Source organism: Haliotis asinina, chromosome 2 (genome assembly GCF_037392515.1).
Source record: "Haliotis asinina isolate JCU_RB_2024 chromosome 2, JCU_Hal_asi_v2, whole genome shotgun sequence".
NCBI lineage: Eukaryota > Metazoa > Mollusca > Gastropoda > Lepetellida > Haliotidae > Haliotis > Haliotis asinina.
In genome coordinates, this window is record NC_090281.1 from 89,666,773 (window position 1) to 89,689,238 (window position 22,466).

Genomic DNA, 22,466 nt, shown 5'->3' on the forward strand with positions numbered 1-22,466 from the left:
AACATGCTGATTTGATCAACTAAAATAGAATCTTGAAATAAAGATAATGAAGCGTTGTTTTTATATGAATTTCTTGTTGGTCATTCCATGCATTCCCAGCGGTCGAAAGTTTCACATTTCAATACTAGGGGGTAAACCATAAGACCCAATTCTGCGATCCAAATTCTGTGTCCAAATCCTGATTTGATCTGATTGTAATGTAGGTTGGGCAAACATTCCAAATAAGAAATCTCAAGACAGACACTTCACGCAGAATTACTGAATACCGGTTGGACTGTGATCGAATGTAAGAAATGTCATTTTGGGGATTACACTCTCTCGGTGAAGTACACATTATTATTCAAGTACGCCTGTTTGGTTGGGTCCCGTCTGGGGTTCGAACCCACGCTTTCAGCGTCATGCGTCTAGTCGACTACACTCAAGTCTGTGGAAGACCCTTTTTGTAAGTGGTAATGTAGCTGATTTTGGGATTAGGTGCTACTATCTGAGGGTGTGGGTTCGAATCTCGGATCGGACTGAACCTAACAAAGGTATTGGAATCTGAAGTTTATTGGGAATATATAATCTAAAATATAATATATGTTAGAGTATTTGTTGATCGCTATTCAAATACTGACGACTTCCAGGTGTGTCTATGGTGCCCCACTGCAGGTGCTCGGTACAAACATTTGTAAAGTCAAGTGTTTCAGGCACAAATAGAAAATTTCAGTGGACATCAATTGTTGTCTGTCACCAACATGTTTAAAATGAACCATCTGGAATCTTCATCAACACTAAAAATTTGTTAACCTTAAGCAAATATCGCTCTATCGTAGTTCAATAGTTGTCAAATCTGGACAGCAAACACACCATTTCCTTAACCACCATATACAGCACATATTTTATATGCTGTCAAAATATTCTCATGTAGAAGCTGCCGAATCAGCCAGAGGATATTCTTGAAAACACCACAACCGTTATCAATACGGTAATAGGTTGAAATTACGCTTGAAGATCCGGGACAGAAGTGATATTCAGCAGCTCATGTTTGTATTACAAGGCGACTTCTACAGGTAAACACATATAAGATGATCCACGACCTGACAAATGACCCCAGTTTGCATACTTGGGAACGCCCCACAGAACGATCCACTTGAAACAAGAGGGAGACAGGTTGTCTGATAGATATCGAGAAGTTCATTTTCCCCGTGCGCATGGACTGTTATAGCACACTCGATTTGGGAACAGGTACAATCCCAACGAATTGAATCAACACAATATACTGAGCAAATATGTTTAGGACCACAGATCCATTTCATGATGCAAATGACATTTTCCTGGGTTTTTTTTAACGAAATTGTTGAATATCTTAAATGCTTGTCAATGCCCCAATCATCTATTTGTCTTCGTTTTAACTAAAGGTTAGCGTGGAATATCAGTATCTTATGCGTGAAATTGCAGTCGTATCATTCGAAGGAATATCATGTTGATTTCATGTCACGGTTAGCATGTATTGCACGTGCATAATCGTCAAGCTACCTGTAGCAGCCAAGTGTACTCGCCCAATTCGTTGTACCGCCTATCTTGTCACAAATACGTTTAGTGCGCAGGATCATCTAATATGTGTCTAGCAGTACAGATGATCGTATCCTAACTGCTTAGATCGACGTTCATGTTGTTGACCACTGCATTGTCTGCTCGATTATTTACAGACAGCTGCCATATAGCTAGAATGCCCCTGAGTGCGTCGCTAAACAACAAACAAACTAGGCGGAAACAGTCGCCTCAACACAGGTAATAAGATCCAAAACATAACCTGTTAATGCTGGCAAAATAAAAAGTGTGTTATACTCTCTGGATAACAGATTCTTTATTATGATAAGATGCGACGTCTCAGCATAGATTTTTTAATCGTTTTCAAGCAAGAGTAGCAACGGTCATAAACCATTCCGAGACGTGATTCAATAGAGAAGTTGTCACCCTTAAAGTATCATGCCATTGTTAGTATTCATCAACATCTATACCAGGTGAAGTTCAAACAGTAGACAACACATTTGTACAAGTTGTCAAAGAGAAGGAAACTGGTCAAACAGTGTTAATGCGCGGCATCAGTAACAACACTACGACATTTCCGTGCCGCCAATATTCTTATTGTCACTTTTGACAGATTACCCTGACCCATGAAAAACAACGTCTAAGGCAAGACTGGGCAAGGGCAGTACAACGGTGGGAGATCAAGCACTGGTATGGGGTGCCTTTGGCTGTGAAGAACAGATTCTGCATATTTCGTAATGACGATATCATGCACGCTCATTGCCACAAGCGACGTGCATCTCCATGGTGGCGGTGGAACCGTGTTTGGGGGAGGATTTTTTTTTTTTTAAATTCGATAGAAAGTAACCTGACGAACGAGGAACACTTTTTTTTCTCTCAGACATACAGCTTGGAACGTTTAGCACGTGTTAATGAGTTGTAGTTTCAGTCACACTCGTTCTCATAGTAGACAAATGGACAATGAACTTTGATGTATAACACAACCTTGCTGGCACAAACCTTGTGAAATTTAAAATACGCTTAAACATGCATGAAGGACCCCAAGAAACATCAGACTAAAATAGTCTCAGAGAAGTGAAATGCACGCACAGTGTTTAAGATTAAAGTTGATTAGTTATACATAAGTATATTTTATAACTCATAGTTTATAACATCAGTGCCCCAAACTATGAGAATGCGGACGTAAAATCTAGCATGCCCACAAGGTGTCCTCACATAAGAACTACAGTTGACGACAACACATGTTATGGTCTAGTGCAGAGATTAACTACATGCTGTCGCCTGCGACAACTTCCTGGATTTGCCCAACAAAAAAACAATATGATGTATTTAATTGCCACTCATTAACAGGCATCTTTTAAGCTCACATTACATCCCAAAACAAAATTATAGAGATAATATATACACAATCGATGGGTGCTTCAGGTCAGTCTGGCAGTCTTTCATGTTGCAGTGAATGTTATTCTCGGTCGCTTGTACGGCAGCTGCAATGTCATCAAACCTCAGGACCAGCAAGTCCGATACGTCACCTGCGGGTGAGTTTCTCCACGGGTCGTAAAACTAGCCCTAGCATCTGCATGTGCATGCGTGTGCGTGCGTGTGCGTGTGCGTGTGTATGACTCATGTTTCGATTTGTAATAACTTAGTGGCACTTTCATCCTACATGTTCAATTTAGTCCACGTAGAACTATATAGTTCTCTGATGAACGTGCTCTGGTATTTCTAAAGTAATCTCCCACAGTTGGGCACGTGCCACGGCATGTCTTAAGTACACACTTCCAATGGACTGATTCGCCTCTAGTGTTATTCTTCTGGCAACGGCGACGGTCAAGAATCACCTCAGGTTTACCTTTCTGACCAAGGACAACATCCTTGACTTTCCTAAGCCCAGTCATGTTGGTATTGAATTAGTCCATTTCATTCTGCCTTGTATATAAGATGAAACACGACTGGAGGGCGAGTGGTGACGAATGCATACATCGAGAGGAGGCAGGTGGTGACGAATGCATACATCGAGAGGAGGCAGGTGGTGACGAATGAACCCATCGAGAGGAGGCAGGTGGTGACGAATGAACCCATCGAGCGTGGGGCGAGATGTGACGAATGCATACATCGAGAGGAGGCAGGTGGTGACGAATGAACCCATCGAGCGTGGGGCGAGATGTGACGAATGCATACATCGAGAGGAGGCAGGTGGTGACGAATGAACACATCGAGCGTGGGGCGAGATGTGACGAATGCATACATCGAGAGGAGGCAGGTGGTGACGAATGAACCCATCGAGCGTGGGGCGAGATGTGACGAATGCATACATCGAGAGGAGGCAGGTGGTGACGAATGAACACATCGAGCGTGGGGCGAGATGTGACGAATGCATACATCGAGAGGAGGCAGGTGGTGACGAATGAACCCATCGAGCGTGGGGCGAGATGTGACGAATGCATACATCGAGAGGAGGCAGGTGGTGACGAATGAACCCATCGAGCGTGGGGCGAGATGTGACGAATGCATACATCGAGAGGAGGCAGGTGGTGCCGAATGAACCCATCGAGCGTGGGGCGAGATGTGACGAATGCATACATCGAGAGGAGGCAGGTGGTGCCGAATGAACCCATCGAGCGTGGGGCGAGATGTGACGAATGCATACATCGAGAGGAGGCAGGTGGTGACGAATGAACCCATCGAGCGTGGGGCGAGATGTGACGAATGCATACATCGAGAGGAGGCAGGTGGTGCCGAATGAACCCATCGAGCGTGGGGCGAGATGTGACGAATGCATACATCGAGAGGAGGCAGGTGGTGACGAATGAACACATCGAGCGTGGAAAGCATCCATCGACAGGAGGGAGAGTGGTGACGAAAGCATCCATCGAATCATGGGTCCTTGGCTTTTCTGTTTCTCAATTAACACGTAGAAAAAGTGATATTATTTACATGTAATTACACATTTAGTGGTGAACCAGTACAGAGGCTTTACCGACAATGCATCTGAAATGACATTTGCAAGATAACGTACAGTGTATTTGTGATGATGAACAAGCTGCACGTTCGTAATAGCATTTCAGTGATGATGTATTACACTTATTTTTGGTAGAGATATTAGTCAGCTCAAGTTTGAATATGACATCACAACAGGCATTCGTCACTACTCGCCCCCTCTCGATGGATGCGAGTGCTGACAATCAAGAGAGGGGCGAGTCGTGATGAATGCTTCCATCGAGAGGGGGAGCGAGTGATGACGAATGCCTGTTGTGATGTCATATTCAAACTTCAAATCCCGCATGTCAGCCCAACATAAGAACTAGAATCTGTATTTTACTAAGAAAGTGTAATCTCAAATATGATAATATGTGGCCATCAAATACTGAAGGTTCCAGGTCCTTGTGGAAAGGTGAGCGTGCCTTGCCCCACCCAAAGCACCCTTCACACACATACAAACTTAAGGCCAGTCAGTAATTCACCTGAAAAATGATGTAAGTCAAAACACGTTTTTTAGTTTTAAGCAACAGCCCACGAGTATCACGGCTGGGAACTCCAGAAAACGTGATTGAAACTGTGGGGAAGTGCATCAGGCAGCATTGTCGTTATTAATTTTGAAAGGTTTTTCACATGATTACACAATGCCGTTTAGAAAGTGGTCAAATGTAACATATGTCATATTCATTTTCCATATAAAGTATAATCCCAAATATGACATACGTTACAGGTCACTCACATGTCAGCTGTAAGACGTTCTGACAAGATTTACTGAGGCCTTGAATGTTGTAACCTTGAGACCTTGAATGTTGTAACCTTGAGACCTTGAATGTTGTAACCTGAGACCTTGAATGTTGTAACCTTGAGACCTTGAATGTTGTAACCTTGAGACCTTGAATGTTGTAACCTGAGACCTTGAATGTTGTAACCTGAGACCTTGAATGTTGTAACCTTGAGACCTTGAATGTTGTAACCTTGAGACCTTGAATGTTGTAACCTTGAGACCTTGAATGTTGTAACCTGAGACCTTGAATGTTTTAACCTTGAGACCTTGAATGTTGTAACCTTGATACCATGAATGTTGTCACCTTGAGACCTTGAATGTTGCAGTCTTGATCAACCAACGTCTGAGCAATAGTTCCTTGACGCGCCTTGAATTCTTAGTTGTATAATTATCCCATCTTGACTATCCTCGGAAGCAAATTCCGCTCTCTGTAAAGGGCAAATACATATATTTATTCTCTGCTAGCTGCACCTGAATTCCACTTTGGACGTGGCACACTACTACTGAACAAAGCTTCAAGGAGTGTTTATAACATTTTAATTATACTACAAACAAAAAGTATGGGAACACCCTAAATGTTGATAGTCATGCATAAACTTAGACGTCGTGAGATCATTTATACCCTAAGGTAGATGCAACGTTTTGTGTGCATAATGGACACTTTAATCGACATGTTAGAACATGCAGTGAAATAATTGATTCAATATTGCTTTGGTTACAGTAGAATAAAGACCCGTGAAGGTCCCGGGGTAGAATAGGCCTTCAGCAACCCATGCTTGCCATAAAAGGTGACTATGCTTGTCGTAAGAGGCGACTAACGGGATCGGGTGGTCAGACTAGCTGACTTGGTTGACACATGTCATCGGTTCCCAATTGCGCAGATCGATGCTCATGTTGTTGATCACTGGATTGTCTGGTCCAGACTCGATTATTTACAGACCGTCGCCATATAGCTGGAATATTGCTGAGTGCGACGTAAAACTAAACTCACTCACTCACTAGAATAAAACATTGTCAAAACAGCGGAAAACAATAGCACTGAAACACTCCAGCACTATGTTTGATTCCAATGCTCAGGCCTCGGAGCTCAGTGCATGTGGAGGACATACGTCCCAGGAAACGTGTGATAACTGTGCACCGGCAGTTGTGAATCGGTTCCAAAGGGCTTGGAGCACAACATATCGGCCACCTGCCATGGATGTGTTTCTAGGAAAAGGGGGAAAGTCCTGAGGAAACTCTTGTATTCCCTCAGTGGCCTGGATCCTGTGCTTCAGTCCGTGAATGACAGAGGGAGACACCTGAAGACGGTGAGCAACACTTTTTATGGATTCGCCATCTTGTAACAATGCAATGGCCCTGCTTCAGTGGAGGGCGCTTAACTGTCTGAGCTGTGGCATGATGATGTTGTGAGGTTTCAATACTGCTTGTAGCTGTTTTAAATGTTGCCACAAGCTGCATGGGAAGTGTCTTTCACATGCACTGGACTGTTTTTCTGGGCATTGCATTCAACCATAATGTTGGTGTGTTTCACCACCCTTGTTTTTTCGCTGTTTTTGACAATGTTTCATTTCTCTCAAAATAAACACATATTGTATAAATTGCTTCACTGCATGTTCTGACATGTCGTTTAAAGTTCCCATTAAGCACGGAAAGAGTTGCATACCATACAGTATAAATGACCTCACCATTTTTAAAATTATATATTACTATCCAAATTTAGTGTGTTCCCATATTTTCTGCTTGTAGTATATATGACTTGCAGTGAATTCGTATACCAGACTGGTTCGTAGACGTGGAAATCCGGTGGATTCGTAGACGGATTGAGCGGTGGATTCGTAGACGGATTGAGCGGTGGATTCGTAGACGGATTGAGCGGTGGATTCGTAGACGTTAGTAAATGATGTTAGTAAATGTTAGTTTGGTATTGTTGTAAAATATGACATTGGTATAAACGAAAAGTGTTTGAGTTTGGTGGAATAAAACATATATTAGGTAAGTATGATTGATTGATGATGTTTAAGAAAACCAACATGATAAATTTGGTGAAATAAAACAATCTATTCCACCGAGTCGTCCCGGACGTTCAAATCAAGGGCTGCACCTTCCATATGAACCAGGCCATTTACAGGAAGGTACAGAAATTGGGTCTGACTACGGCCTATGAAGAGGATGTAGGAACCCACAGGTGATTAGGTTTTTTCACAATCAATCAACTGATCTACTGTTAAAAGAAAGTATCAACTTCAGTATAAACCATCAATATTTGTATTTATAATATTATAATCTATTTATTTTCTAGATTCGTCAAGAAGTTGATGGGTCTTCAGTTTTTAGATGCGGCTCATATCAAGCCCGCGTTCCAGAAAGTAAAACAACAAGCAGTGACGCCGGGTCTAGTTGCCCCCTGCGACTATTACGAGACCACTTGGATCAATAGCAGCATTTGGTCTGTCTCGAATTGGAGTGTTTTCGGAACAGTTATCAGGACAAACAATGACTTGGAAAGCTGGCATAAGCGGTTGAATCAGCGCTCTGGACGGAGACACTTGCCTTTTAACAAACTTATCCCCCTCCTATTCAAGGAAGCTGACCTTCTGCCACTTCAGATCCGACTTGTCACCGACGGGCAACTTGAACGGAGGCAACACGCCAGCCAGTAGCTTAAGACAGAAAAAATTTTCAAGTTGTGGGACGCATTCCAATCATCGAAACTGACCGTCTCCCAACTTTTGCGGGAGGTTTCAAAGCTAAATGGGCCCCTGATAACGGAATGAAGAAATGAAGAAAATGTGATATCTGCTTGGTTGTGATCTGTGGAATTGTGCTGTTATCAAAGCCTTATTGTTTACAAATATATTAAATTATCTCTCTTGTGCATAAATATATTAAATTATCTCTCCTTGTCAAAACTGTCTTTCATATTTTACGGTCCATATTCGGTCCTTCTTCAATCACACTATTCATGTCCTCAGCTGTTCCGTGTTTCAAACCGCTGAAAAGGGAGTATAGCTTTGTATCATAATACCCAAAAGATCTTCAGTATACATAAGCTTAGTGGTTTATCTAAATTATATGCTTGCAGAATAATATTATTCAATTAGTTATACACGTCTACGAAATCACCGTCTGCGAAACAGTCTGGGTTACGAAATCACCGCGTCTACGAACTGGCTCAGTCTACGAAAACACTGTATCCCGTATATATACACCATTTGTCGAGATTGGAATAACCGAAGAAAGAAACCAATGGCCGACAATATTTAATATTACAAAACGGGATTAATTAAATTAAAGTCGCTGTTGATCGAGACGTCCCTCCGTTTAATGACTGTATTAAGACATAAATTACAAATAATGGTAAACGAATATGCTTAGGGTGACTGTAAGTTAAGCAGAGTATCCTTCACACTGGTTTCGAACAAGAAAATAAATGAATATTATAAAATAAGAAGAAGAAGATATATATTACCAGTCTGACCTTCTGATATTTCATCGGTATCAAATCTAATTAATGTAGCCAGCATAAATATGCCCCAATATTGTATTCAGCCAGACAGAAGACAGAGCTACAGAAGGGTAGGTTGATGTAGTTAAGCTTAAGAAATGCCCCGAAAAATCGAGGGATGTCGAAAAGGGAACGGGGCAGTCATTGGTTTCTCGGGAAGATGTTGAGTCTTTGTTTAACGTTTGTTGGTTGTTTAACGTTATGCGCATCCTTCTAAGCATTTCTCAGGAAGGAGAACATGACGTGATTTAGACCGATTCGGTATATTCCGGCAATACACACCAGAAATAGATCTCACACATTGTTCTCATGTGGGGAAATCGAACCCTGGTCTTTTGAGTTAGTGAGTTTAGTTCTACACCACACTCAGCAATATTCCGGGTATATGACGGTGGTGTGTACGTAATCGAGTCTGGACCAGACAATCCAGTAATCAATAGCATCAGCATTGATCTACGCAGTTGGTATACGATGACACGTGCAAACCAAGTCAGCGAGCCTGACCACCCTATCCGGTTAGTCGCCTCTTAGGGCAAATACGGTTTGCTGAAGAACAATTGTAACCCGGACCTTCACGGGTTTGTAACTCTGCGAAACTCATCTCCAATTTGAGAGATACCATGGCCACTGTTCCATAACACAGTCAGTCGTTCTGATGAAACGGTCTTTTGACACAGTTGTCGCCCTTGGTCGACCAGATCGATGTCACATGTTACTGAAAATCAATTCTAACCTGGATCTGCAAGGGTCTTCTAGGCGCCGAGTGAACGATTTCCACCGCCCCATATAGGCCTCTAGCCTCCATTCTTAAAATGATCTTGATTACTTGATGATGATGATGATGATGGTGGTGGTGGTGGTGGTGGTGGTGGTGGTGGTGGTGATGATGATGGGTGATGAATGATGATTGGTGATGACTAATGATTGATGACGATGATGATGATCATGACTACTACAATGATACTGGATGAAGGTGGGGACAATGTTTGATTTCCATCATAAGGAAATATAATAGTATACCTATCCATGACCAGTGGTCTAATGTTCCGTAATGCTCCTTATGTATTATTTATATTCTTGTCATCTTCACAAATGTTATCACACATTGTCATTTTTTTCTGATAGATAATATAAAAGATCATTATGTCAAATACGTAGCATACCCACATTCTATGTTGTAGACAAGGATCAGAACACCGCTGCTTATCCTAGCGCTGCTTCAACTGACGTCGGCCATTGACGGTAGGGAATTTAACTCAAGATTTGATCGTGTTAACTTTACATATATAGGTACTTCAAAAGCATTTGGTTTTGAAATAATGGAGTTTAACAACTCACCCCAGAGTGGCACCTGGACACTTACTGCTTGAGAAGTATTAGATGAGCCAGCGCACTGAATGCCTTTGTGACAAGTAAGTTGGACGAATACACTTGCTTCCTACAAAAAGATTGGCGATTAGGCACGTGCAATACATGCTGACCGTGGAGTGAAATCGATACCGTTACTGTTTAACACGTGTCTCGCAGAGCGATTTAGTTCAGCATGACACCATCACGATTCGCACGAGGAAATTGAACTTTTCAATATTTAGACGACAACCTGTTTCCCTCTTGTTTCAAATGGAATGTTCTGGTGGGCGTTCCCATATATGTAAATTGGGGTCATTTGTCAGGTCGTGTCTCATCTTATACTTGTCAAGCAGTACGTGTTCCCGCACTGCTCTCCTTTACCCCGCATGAGCTTAATCGTGATGCTTTAATACACTTCTGATTACCATGATGCAAAACACACGCAACAAACCAAAGAGCGTCTTACGATGCATAAAGCTGGACAGACGCAGCCCGTTTCTATACAAGACTAAGTTGTATGTTTCTTTAGAGGGTAAGACGCCTCTTTGTAGCAGTGTCACCCGAGCAGGTTGGGAGTATTTTTAAGATCGATAAGCTTGCTTCTGACTATATGCCATACAATGGCGTCTGTTTCTCGAGTTGATTTTTAAAATCAATGAAACATATTTTGACAGCTTAAAACTGTTAATAAAAGGGTTAGTTATGTTTGAGTGTGCAAGCGATTTAATGTATAATAGTTTAAGTTGACGAAAGTCGGTGAAATAAATGTGTACCCAGAGAACTAAAAAACAGCGAATGGAACGGTTTAAAACTACCGGCACCTCATGCGCCACAATATGACGTCATACGATTGTTAACGTAACAACGTCTCGTCGAAGATCCGTTGCAGCGGGAAATATTTTATCCATTTGTCACTCTCCTGGTACGGGTGACGTGGAAACTTGTTAAAGCGTCATCGACCAATGAAAATAAAGTATATTACACTAGTGTAATTTAAATTTGTGAATTAATTTGTTCTCGTCACATATCACTGCTCCACATGGAACGCTCTGACGATGCGTCAGATGCCATTATTTGTCATGGGTTAAAAGAAACGTTTTATGTGACCAAAAGATGAGTTATAAGACATACGTTAAAGTGAAAGTGGGAATGAGGCAGTTCGTATTCCCCATGTATAGAGTAAAGGAAAAGTCAAAATAATTATGTGTGACATTTAAAACACCAAAACCGAAACAAAACAGTAAACCCAGTGAAAAAAAATCCCCCACGCTGCACATTCGCCGTGTGAATGATGAGAAAGCTTGTATGATGTAAATGTTTCCCCGATAATGGAACCAATATTATTAGTAACTACTGGCTGGAGATCTATATGGACGTATTCGCTCCTCGGCAACATGGCCAGCAAAATCACAACGTTAAACTGATCAACGCTGTCGTCAGCTGTGTCCACGAAACGCGAGATATTAAACCCAACGTTTGTATTCGTGCGAGTTGACCCAAGTTAAAAACGAAAACATATGTTTCCTTCTGTTCAAGAAGTTTTATTTATTGCTCAGACCTGTGCAAGGGGACCTTTTCTGCATTGCAAGACGATTACAAACGATGGCCCTTTATGAAAGGTGAAGATATAGACGACTCAAGACTGGAACCAGGTGTCTACTACTTGCATCATGGGTCTCTCTTGGATTATCCACCTGGTGTAGGTCATTGTGGTGGCAAATATCCAATCTGGAGAAAAGGTAATATCACCCAACACAAATACTTTCAAACTGGTACATGAAAATGGTTTGTTGTTTGGAATAATATTTCGTAAAAAAATGTGTCATTTCAGCTCATGTGTGTGTCAACACGTATACTTGTGGGTTATTTGGGGGGGTTGTGATAAAGAATTTGTTTGTCCCTCTCCACAAAAATACTCGACCACGCAGTCAGATAAATATGACGACTTGTTGTAAAACAGGAACCACTTTATCCGTATCAGGAACTACATTCACAGAGTTTAATCTCACAGTTTAGCAATGTTCCAGCTATAACACGATGTCATGCTTATTTTCTCGTGATGCTACTGATTATCTTAACAACACACGTTTTAGACGTGTCAGTGTTTATGCGAACATACATATAGGCATGTTGGTCACATTTAAAACAACGAGTCAGTGAGCTACTTTTACGCCGCTGTTAACAATGTCCCATCAATACCACCAAGGACAACACCAGAAATCTCCATCTCACTTAGTACCGACATGGGGAATCGAACCCCAGGCCTTCGCCGTGACGAGCAGACGATTTAACCACTAGGCTAGCCAACACCCTACATATAAAACAAATGTAACAGTATCATATTTTATTACATAATTACTAGGGGTTTTTCATCTAGTTTTCACTAAAATTCGAAACTACTCTCCAATATATATTTGACTTTATCTTACTCTAGACCCATGCTTGCCGTAAAAGGCGACAATGCTTGTAAGAGGCGACTAACGGGATCGGGTGATCAGGCTCGCTGACTTGTTTGACATATGTCATCGATTCCCAATTGCACAGATCGATGCTCATTTTGTTGATCTCTATAATTATCTGGTCCAGACTCGATTGTTTACAGACCGCCGCCCTCCAGCTGGTTTTTTGCTGAGTGCGGAATAAAAAAACTCACTCACTCACTTCCTTGATTTACTCTAACTCTCCTTGAGCGCTGACAGTTTGCGTAATGTCATTCATCGCACGGGTGCAAACTGCCTCAACTGGTCAAACGACGCTATATGTTAGGTCACTTTGCTTCCTTATCGAGATAAGGGCTTCGATGCAGGGGTCCTCATAGTGTAGTTACGGCTGACCAGGTCAAGTATAATCTACCAGTTCTGACACTGACATATACAAACAAACGTCCTATTCCATATGGTCTACACTGTGTCTGAAGTGAAACATGCAGTTGCAAACCACGGTTCTTTAATGGATAAGCCAAAATTCAAGATATGTATGTTTATCAGCATTCTGGCATTAGCAGTGTTTTGGCATGTACATTCTAACATTGTAATACACCTGAATACTTGACCGCATCAACCTAACTGCTTCTTGCAGTGATATCCTATATGTGTTGCTGGGACTTTGAGATGGCCTAGTGGTGAAGCGTCCGCTCGTCACCTGGGTTCCAATCTTCAGATCAGTAAACTGCCTGAAACTTATTTAGGTATCCTCCGCACTGATATTGCCGGAATATTACATAAAGTGGCGTAATACTATACTCGCTTACTCATTACATGTGTTTCGGTTGATCATGGCATATGGACCTGTTATGTTCTAGAAACAAAAGGAAATACTACCTCCGTGATGTGTATCCAAAACGAGACAAGCACCTGCTTCAAACAAATAGAGATTGAGACAGCCGAGTGCCCTTATTTCCACGTATATCAACTACACACTGATGTTGCAGGGAGTGTGTTTTGTTTTCGTAAGTATAATTCATAACTCTTATGTAACTGGCGCATGGATAAGCGCTATAGCACCTCTGTCACTGTGGTGATCGTAACTCTCATACTTTAACACAGACTAACGACACTCGTGGCGCTGAGATCGCTTCGTGGAAAGGCCCGTGGGCCATAAATAACCGTATCAAGGAAGCTCGTTCCCCAAGATGAGCAGTATGGTATAGTTTCCGCACCTATTTCCAGTGCAAACATCCATCTTTATTGTGATTTAACTTTTATTAAGAAGATCGTTTCCAATGCACGCCATCACCATGTCCCTCCCCCCTCCCTCTCCAAGTTACCAAATAGATGTAGAGGGTGTCAAGCTATTACAGAAAGATCTGTAGATTTCTAGACCCCTCTACCAAATGGCAAAATTTGATATACATGCAAACTAATGAAAACGCGAGGGAAAACTTACCTTTTCTTATGTGCCACTTGTTCCTCTTTCACTGTCCGTTGAGGAAATGGAGTTACTTTGGGGGCAACTCCACATTTCGTGTGGACAGCCATTCCAGCCTGTGTTTGACATCATCGGCTGGGGAAGCTGAACGTCTCGGCAACCTTGAAAATGGATATCTACCGATGCAATAGGACCTAACTTATACAATTGTCATCTCGTGCATACTTCTTTATGTAACTTTCCTTAGTATATGGTTGTACCCAATTAATTATTTTTCCTCTCACGTAAATGCCGTTTTCTGATTGGCCAAGCGCTCTTCTATTGCTTCCAATGTACCCCCACTTACATTTCAGTGTACCCCTGTGCCAGTGGCAACTCATTCGTAAGACAAATTTACACATGACTTACAAGATGTATTTAAACTAAAAGCAGATTTCTGAAGGTTTCTTTAACCAAAAAACGTCAAAAGTTATACCCGCTTATTACAACGTCATTTTTTTAGAACCCGATGTCTGTATGCTCCGGCCGTGTAAGAATGGAGGAATCTGTACCAACACTCGGGATGGTATTTCCTGCCGTTGTCCGGATGGGTTTTCAGGACCTACCTGTGAAGGAGATGGGTGTGCTTTCTACTTGTAACATCAAATGACATGTGAAAATGAGACACAGAATTTCTCTTCAGCAAACCAAGGACGATCAGTAGCATCGGTAGTGTGATGCTAGCTGACTTGATTGACACATGCCATTGTATCCCAGTTCCTGGATCAATGCTGATGTTGTTTATCACTGCTTTGTCTCGTCCAGACTCAATCATTTACAGACCTCGGCTACATAACGTTAAGCAACAAGCCAACCATGCCACTATAACCTTAAATAATTCATCTCTAACGGAAATACAAGAACCATAAAGGTAACCACAAGACAAGACAATCGTTTTTTGTATTTTAGGCCACCGACCCTTATGCAAGAGAGTTGCATACAGCGTTGTGATACATGTTGTAGGGATATACGTTAGGACATGACAAATTGTGCTCGTTACGACGAATAAATGCAATGTTGAAATTTCGTTTGCGGCTGAAAATTGTGCACTGCTGTCAAAAAGGTCGATGTAAGGTAATTAAAGATCGAAATGAGCAGTTTTAATGACAGGGATTCATTTATAACGATGTCAATGAGTGATTTATGCATTTGCACTCCCTAGTGTATACGTGATCTTTAACATAGAGAGCTAGGCTATGAAGGGTGGATTCATTATTAGTTGTTAATATACCAGTAAAGGCTGTCAATGATGGTTTCGATAGATATTCAGGGATATACTTGTAACGTAATTCTTCATAAAACGGACAATCAAGGGTAAAATGTACTTCATCTTCAACTGAAGAACTGCATAAAGGACAAATTCTTTCTGATTTTGGGATGGACAGTTTTCTGCCTCTATTTACCACTATGTCCAACAAGCCTGTCCTGTATTTGGGAAATATGTTTCTATTACACTTAAAAATTAGTTTAGATAAATACAGTTCAGGTTGTATTAGAGTTTTAAATGTTCTATATAATTCACAACTAGAGCTACTTTCTAGAGTGAAATGACATTCCTGATAAAACATATTTACCACTCGATCACGAAATTCTTTCAAAAACATAACGACATCCCCAACACCCTGGCTTATCCATACCAGTCCATACCCATGAGAAAACAGAAGATTTCCTATATGTGATGCCTATGATGTTTTACCCATATTATCTAGATGAACCATCATATTATACGACATATTTGGTAGACGACTTTCAGGCATTATCAGAATTTTAAACCAGTATTTAAGGCATCGTATTTGTGAAGTAATATACACGGGGTGTCTCCCGCATTCACCGTAAACCATGCAATTTGGAGTGGTGGGTCCAACACATAAGAACTTTTTGCAGGCCATAAGATGGAATCTATCCAAGTCGTCGTAGCGTTGAAATCTCCACACTTCCGATCCAAATAATAAAATGGGTTGTACCTGGGCATCAAAAAAATTGAAAAATATATTTGGAGTAAACAGTCCACCATTCCACATTCCTGGGAGATAGATAAAATTGAAATCGTAGCTTTCTTTGCACGTCGAACCAAGCCATGGCCACAACATTTTAAGTTCACCGCCTCCCAATCTAAATATGAGTATGTTAGTTTAGTCTTAATTAACCGATAGATAGACAGAAACATTTAAGCATTTCAATAATGATGCTATCAGGACCAGCTGCTTTTCCACATTTTAGTTGTGAAATTGCATTTGTGAATTCATCATCCGATATAGGCGAATCTAGTACAAATTCCATACAGACCGCGGCTACATAACGTAAAATAACAACCCAACCATGCCACTATAACCTTAAATAATTCATCTTTAACTGAAATACAAGAACCAAAGAGGTAACACGTAAGTCAAAATTTATTTAGACATTTTCTGTGGGGCCATGAACAAGTAGCGGCGGTACTTGTGTTTATATACTGTGAGTGAGTGGGTACGGTTTTACGCCGCTTTAGAAACATTCCAGCAACTGGGGAACACCAGAAATGGGCTTCGCACATTGTACCCATTTGAGAAATCGAAAACCGTGTCTTCAGAATGATGAGCGAACACTTTAACCAATAGACTACACCGCCGCTCCTTATTGACGGTGAATTTAATCTACACACCCTTGCCATAATTATAAGTAATTTCTGCTTGAGGCCAAGTCAGTTGTACAGCATGAAGAAGTACGCACTGCTATACAGTCGAACCCCATTGTCTCGAACTCGGTTGAGACGAATTCTCGGATGTATCGAACTGACATCTCGGTCCCTGCCGATTTCCTTATATTTATCATTATTTTTACCCTGATGTGTCGAACTAGATGTGTCGAATTCCCGGTTGTGTCGAACTCATTTTAGGGTCCCCAAAGGCTCTAACAAGTACAAATTTACCCTTTTGTCTCGAACTGTCAAAGCTGGTTGTTGCAACTGAAAACTGCAGTCGCGCAATCGGAAGTCATCCTCATAAGATCAAAAGTAACGATTAACGGACTCAACTTATTTACTTAAAACACTTAACTTCGATCGTTTGAAACAAGAGATACATTCCATAATGTTGGAGCTGCAGGTGGTTGTATCGTCCTGATTTTGGTAGGTGAGCAAATAATATCAAGCCATGAAGCAAATGGACAGAAAGGCCATGATGGAACCTGATACATGCGTGTTCCTGTAGTCGGTTACAGAACTTCAGCCCTGGTGTAGGCGTGTTCCTGTAGTCGGTTACAGAACTTCAGCCCTGGTGTAGGTGTGTTACCGTAGTCGGTTACAGATCTTCAGCCCTGGTGTAGGTGTGTTACTGTAGTCGGTTACAGAACTTCAGACCTGGTGTAGGTGTGTTACTGTAGTCGGTTACAGATCTTCAGCCCTGGTGTAGGTGTGTTCCTGTAGTCGGTTACAGAACTTCAGCCCTGGTGTAGGCGTGTTCCTGTAGTCGGTTACAGAACTTCAGCCCTGGTGTAGGTGTGTTACCGTAGTCGGTTACAGATCTTCAGCCCTGGTGTAGGTGTGTTACTGTAGTCGGTTACAGAACTTCAGACCTGGTGTAGGTGTGTTACTGTAGTCGGTTACAGATCTTCAGCCCTGGTGTATGTGTGTTACTGTAGTCGGTTACAGAACTTCAGCCCTGGTGTAGGTGTGTTACTGTAGTCGGTTACAGAACTTCAGACCTGGTGTAGGTGTGTTACTGTAGTCGGTTACAGATCTTCAGCCCTGGTGTAGGCGTGTTACTGTAGTCGGTTACAGAACTTCAGCCCTGGTGTAGGCGTGTTACTGTACTCGGTTACAGAACTTCAGCCCTGGTGTAGGCGTGTTGCTGTACTCGGTTACAGAACTTCAGCCCTGGTGTAGGCGTGTTACTGTACTCGGTTACAAATCTTTCCTGTACCCGGTTACAGATCTTCAGACCTGATGAAAGCGTGATACTGTACTCGGTTACAGATCTTCAGGCCTGGCATAGGAGTAATACTGTATTTGGTTACAGATCCTCAGACCTGATACAGGCGTGCTCCTGTAGTCGGTTACAGATCTTCAAAACTGATGGAGGCGTGTTTCTGTACTCGGTAACGGATCTTCAGGCCTGGTATAGGAGTCTTACTGTACGCGGTTACAGGGCCTCAGTTCCCTTGTCCTGATATGAGCGCTCAGTTACATAAATACCAGAAAGTCACCATAATATATAGCTGGAAATACGAAACATTGCTACCCAGGGCGTTCATGTAAAATTGACGTACTTTTTTGTATTGTAGATCCCTGCAGAAACAGCACGATGTTACCGTATTTCGAAAAACGTCAAGTTGATGACAGAGATGAAACTCAATCCACTCGAGATACATCTTATGGTCGAGGCTGGTACGATGTGCCGAGAGGCATGGCATTGTTGGACCACGCACCACCAGTGGGCTCTTGTTCAGCCTTGAATCCCATTTATGCTGTCGGTAAGTTCATTCTGTCACGTCACATCTTATTTGATAAACAGTCTTTTAAACACTCTGCCTCTTCACTGCACTTTCGATTCATCACTTCTTGACCTGAACCCGTGAATGTCCGGGTTAGAATATTGACCTTCAGTAACCAACTCGATTATTTACAGATCGCCGCCATGTAACTGAAATATTGTTGACTTTGGCGTAGAACTAAACTCATTCACTCTTTTCTTGTCCGGTTTGAAATTCCGCTGTAAAGTGTCATACAACAGAAACCCTCTCCCTGGGGAGGGAAAGAGAGAGAAAGGGGTGACGAAGAGTCGCTCCTCTCTCTCTCTCTCTCTCTCTCTCTCTCTTTCTGTGTGTGTGTGTGTGTGTGTGTGTGTGCGTGTGTGTGTAACACCGAGACTAAGACTAGCTATCCTAGCCATGATACTAACAGTTACGTGTGGTGACGTAGAACCTAACCCAGGACTCCTAAAGACTTCACCGACTATCGCATACAAACACGAACCTGTCTATCCACTATCAGTGAAGAACCCATTAAACTAGTGGACCTAGGCTGTCCGCCATCCATGACCTGATCAGTTCACAGATTATCTCCCTTGTGCTGAAGATGGATTTGTTCACTTCCGAATACAGCAACAAACTCCATAAACTGGAAGAGGACAGCGCCAAACTCCAAGAAAAACTTGAACACACGGAGAAGAAAATAGACAAATTTGAATCTCTGTCACGACGGAGCAATTGCATGTGAGACACGGGAGGACGCGGAGACTCGAGTTAAGGAGAGATGTTTTCACATCATGTGCTAAACTGACCAACTGTTCTAAATCTAACAGACACCAGCTACCGTGGTTTGACCAGGAATGTATAATTATTAAAATGGAAAAGTATTATCATTTATCGTTTCCAACGATACAGGTGTGGTGAAAATCTACAAAATTACATACGGGCAAAACAGAATTTTATGAAGTGCTGTTCTAACAAGAAAGAACTATATAAAAGAAAAAACCCAAGTGCCAACTGTCAGTTGATGTCCTACAGGACTATTTTATTAACATATTAAGTCCTACAAAAGAAAATAGTGACGAACTGTTTGATAACATTGTATACTATTCAAAACAATAGGGGAACTGTACTGTCAATGTGCGATTGTCGGAATTGGGAGATATATGGGAATGAATCACAGGAACCCTATATCGCACTGTAGGTTAAACATAGACCGTAGATCTACACGCACGTCGTATATATTAATACAGTCAAGGAGCAACAGCTGCCATATTGGATTGTCGTGCAGACATCGACTCCTTCCGATTTCAAGCTGAAATGTACCCTAAGAATTCGGTGACATTCGAAACTATGCACACGTACCTCTCAATTATACATTTCCCCACACATCCTGCCTGATTTCCACGACATAACACCCATTATATTAATTTTAATACGTCCTCAAACTCGAAAATCAAACCAAAACACCTCTGGGGTGAACGTTATCCTGCACTCGCTTATTATTTAAAGCTTATTCCTAGATGCTCTGTAAATTTTACAATCCTGTGACGTTCTATCGCAGTGACGTAGATCGGTATTGATGACATCAGTCATGGAACTGTCTGGTCCAATTTCGACTGTGTAAGTGAGTAGGTTCAAATGTTACGCCGCACCGGCGATATAATTATTTTTATATCTACACATCGCGAACTCTTAGTTCAGCTGTGTATGAACAAGTGAACACATTTACGATTTACGTTTTGACCCACACCTTCGAGATACTGGCAGCTTGGGCATACCGGCAGGTAAGAGAAGGGGCGGTATTTATTCTTGAGAATGTCGTTAATAAAATGTTATAAGCTTTTATTTTGGAGTATTTTTGAAAGGGTCACAACACATTCTTTACATTTTGATCTTAATGAACACCTTAATGGATATAATATACACAAAATAGAGTTATAAACAGTAATATTTCACCATACAGCTTGTATTGTGAATCTAAAACGTACGTCCCTCGAAAGCATTTCGCCATTTCGTGTGACGTCATACTCGAGAGTCGCTCAAACACGGAAAATACAGTGGTGCCGTGTCTGTTCGCTTACTGAGGCGGGCTTCTAGTTTAGCAAATAAATCAATCCACGAGGTCAGCCCTGGATTTGGATGGAATACTAGATTGACATAATATCACATATGTACAACCTTTTCAATTTGGAAGTCTTTCTAGCGGCAAGACTGACATGAATATTGACGACGATTCCACCAGTTGACAATATACAGCCGTGGGACGATCCCGGTACCGACTACGTTTTGAATGAACTGCTGAAGACTGGTATGCAAGTCGCTTGCCTAGCTTATGCTCACTGAAAACCGATCAGATACAGAATTAATATTTCCGTCCTTATATGGACTTGATAAGTCATTTACAACTTTTGATTTATCCAATGCCACATGGACCCATATGTGTTTTCATAAGGTCTTTTTGTTTTGTTTTGTTTTGCAGGGAGGAGCGCTAATATGATAGGCATGTGCGATGTCTCAACGAAATCAGATTGTGAATTTCCCCATGTCGCCCTCTTACATAAATGTGCAGACAGGGATGTTTACGGATTTTACTCACGGACGTATCATGGAGTAGTCTGCTTAGGTGAGTTTTTAATGTGGATTGCATTATGATAAACAAACCCAGGCCGTTTCATGACTATACCTTCGTTTTCTGTCCATTGCGCATGACTCGATCGAAGTTGGCCGTCGGGACAGATTTCACTGTGGTTCACTTACTGTTTACCATTCTTAAATGCAAGCAGGATCTGTTTGTAATCTACGAGCACCCAACTCAAGCTTAATATACACCCTTTCCTATCTTATGATCCGAAAGCTCGTTTGAGGGCCTATCTTTCAAATTTTGATCTGATGTACGTTTAAATCACATTACGAAGAATCATTCTGACAATCGTTGAAGTCTGAGCGAGAGAAAATCATTGATAGAAATATGTTACAAGAACGAATGGGGCCCAAGGTGTATCTATCATGTAATGTAACCGTGGTTCCAGTTCACATATCCTTACATCTATCTAACCTGAAAGTTAAATGAATACAGTATATACGTTCTTTGTTGCAGAGTGTAAAGGTGGTCCTCTTGATATTCTCATTATAGAAGATGTTTCTTCGTCTGTTGAGAAACATGATAATGGTACGGCGCGCAACTTCATCAACAACTTTGTCTTGGGCATGGATGTCAGCAGAGAAAGCAACAATGTCGCATATATTACCTTTGCCTCAAAGCCACACGTTGGCTTCAAGTTGAATGCACATGTCAACAAAAAAGTGTTCTTTCAGCCATACGTTCCCAGGCTGTCACAGGGGGTGGCACCTATCTAACGCCCGCTGCCAAAGTGGCCCTGGGAAATGTCTTCCGACAGGAGTATGGGGATCGGCCACAAGCCAGAAACGTGGTTCTGTTCATCACCGACGGCAAATACAAAGACGATGGAAGCGAGACCCAAACCATACTGGCATACTTACAAAGAATGGCGGAGGTGTTTGTGGTGACGGTGACGCCGTATGTGGACACAGCTGCTGTCACGAAGATCGCATCTGAACCAATTCCAAATCACGTATATGGCGTGGATGAGGCCTTAAGTGCTATCACGGCTCTGCTTTTTGACCCCTGCGACAGTAAAAAGCCAGTTTAAAGCAAAGTCCAATGAACTATTTGTAACTGTCCCAGTGAAATAAAGATTGCAAACTCAAAATATTTCTTATATATTACTCGTATAGAATCTTTTCTCAGTTTTCTCTGTTGCTGTGAGCGAAATTATTACGTTCTTTGGTTCCCTGCATAATGTTTGTAGTCACAATTGGTATACAATTGAAATTATGGTAGTGTTACAACTTTATGCTGTTGTATCCGTCATACATTACGGCATGGTATGTAAAATTGAAGGTGGTTTGTTGTTTCACACATTCTACAATGCCATAGCATGC

The 22,466-nt window shown here is 41.7% G+C and overlaps 1 pseudogene; it reads left to right on the forward strand.

Moving 5' to 3' along the window:
• The first annotated feature begins 8,821 nt into the window (after positions 1-8,821).
• Positions 8,822-22,174, forward strand: LOC137272097 (matrilin-2-like; annotated as a pseudogene).
• The last annotated feature ends 292 nt before the right edge of the window (positions 22,175-22,466 follow it).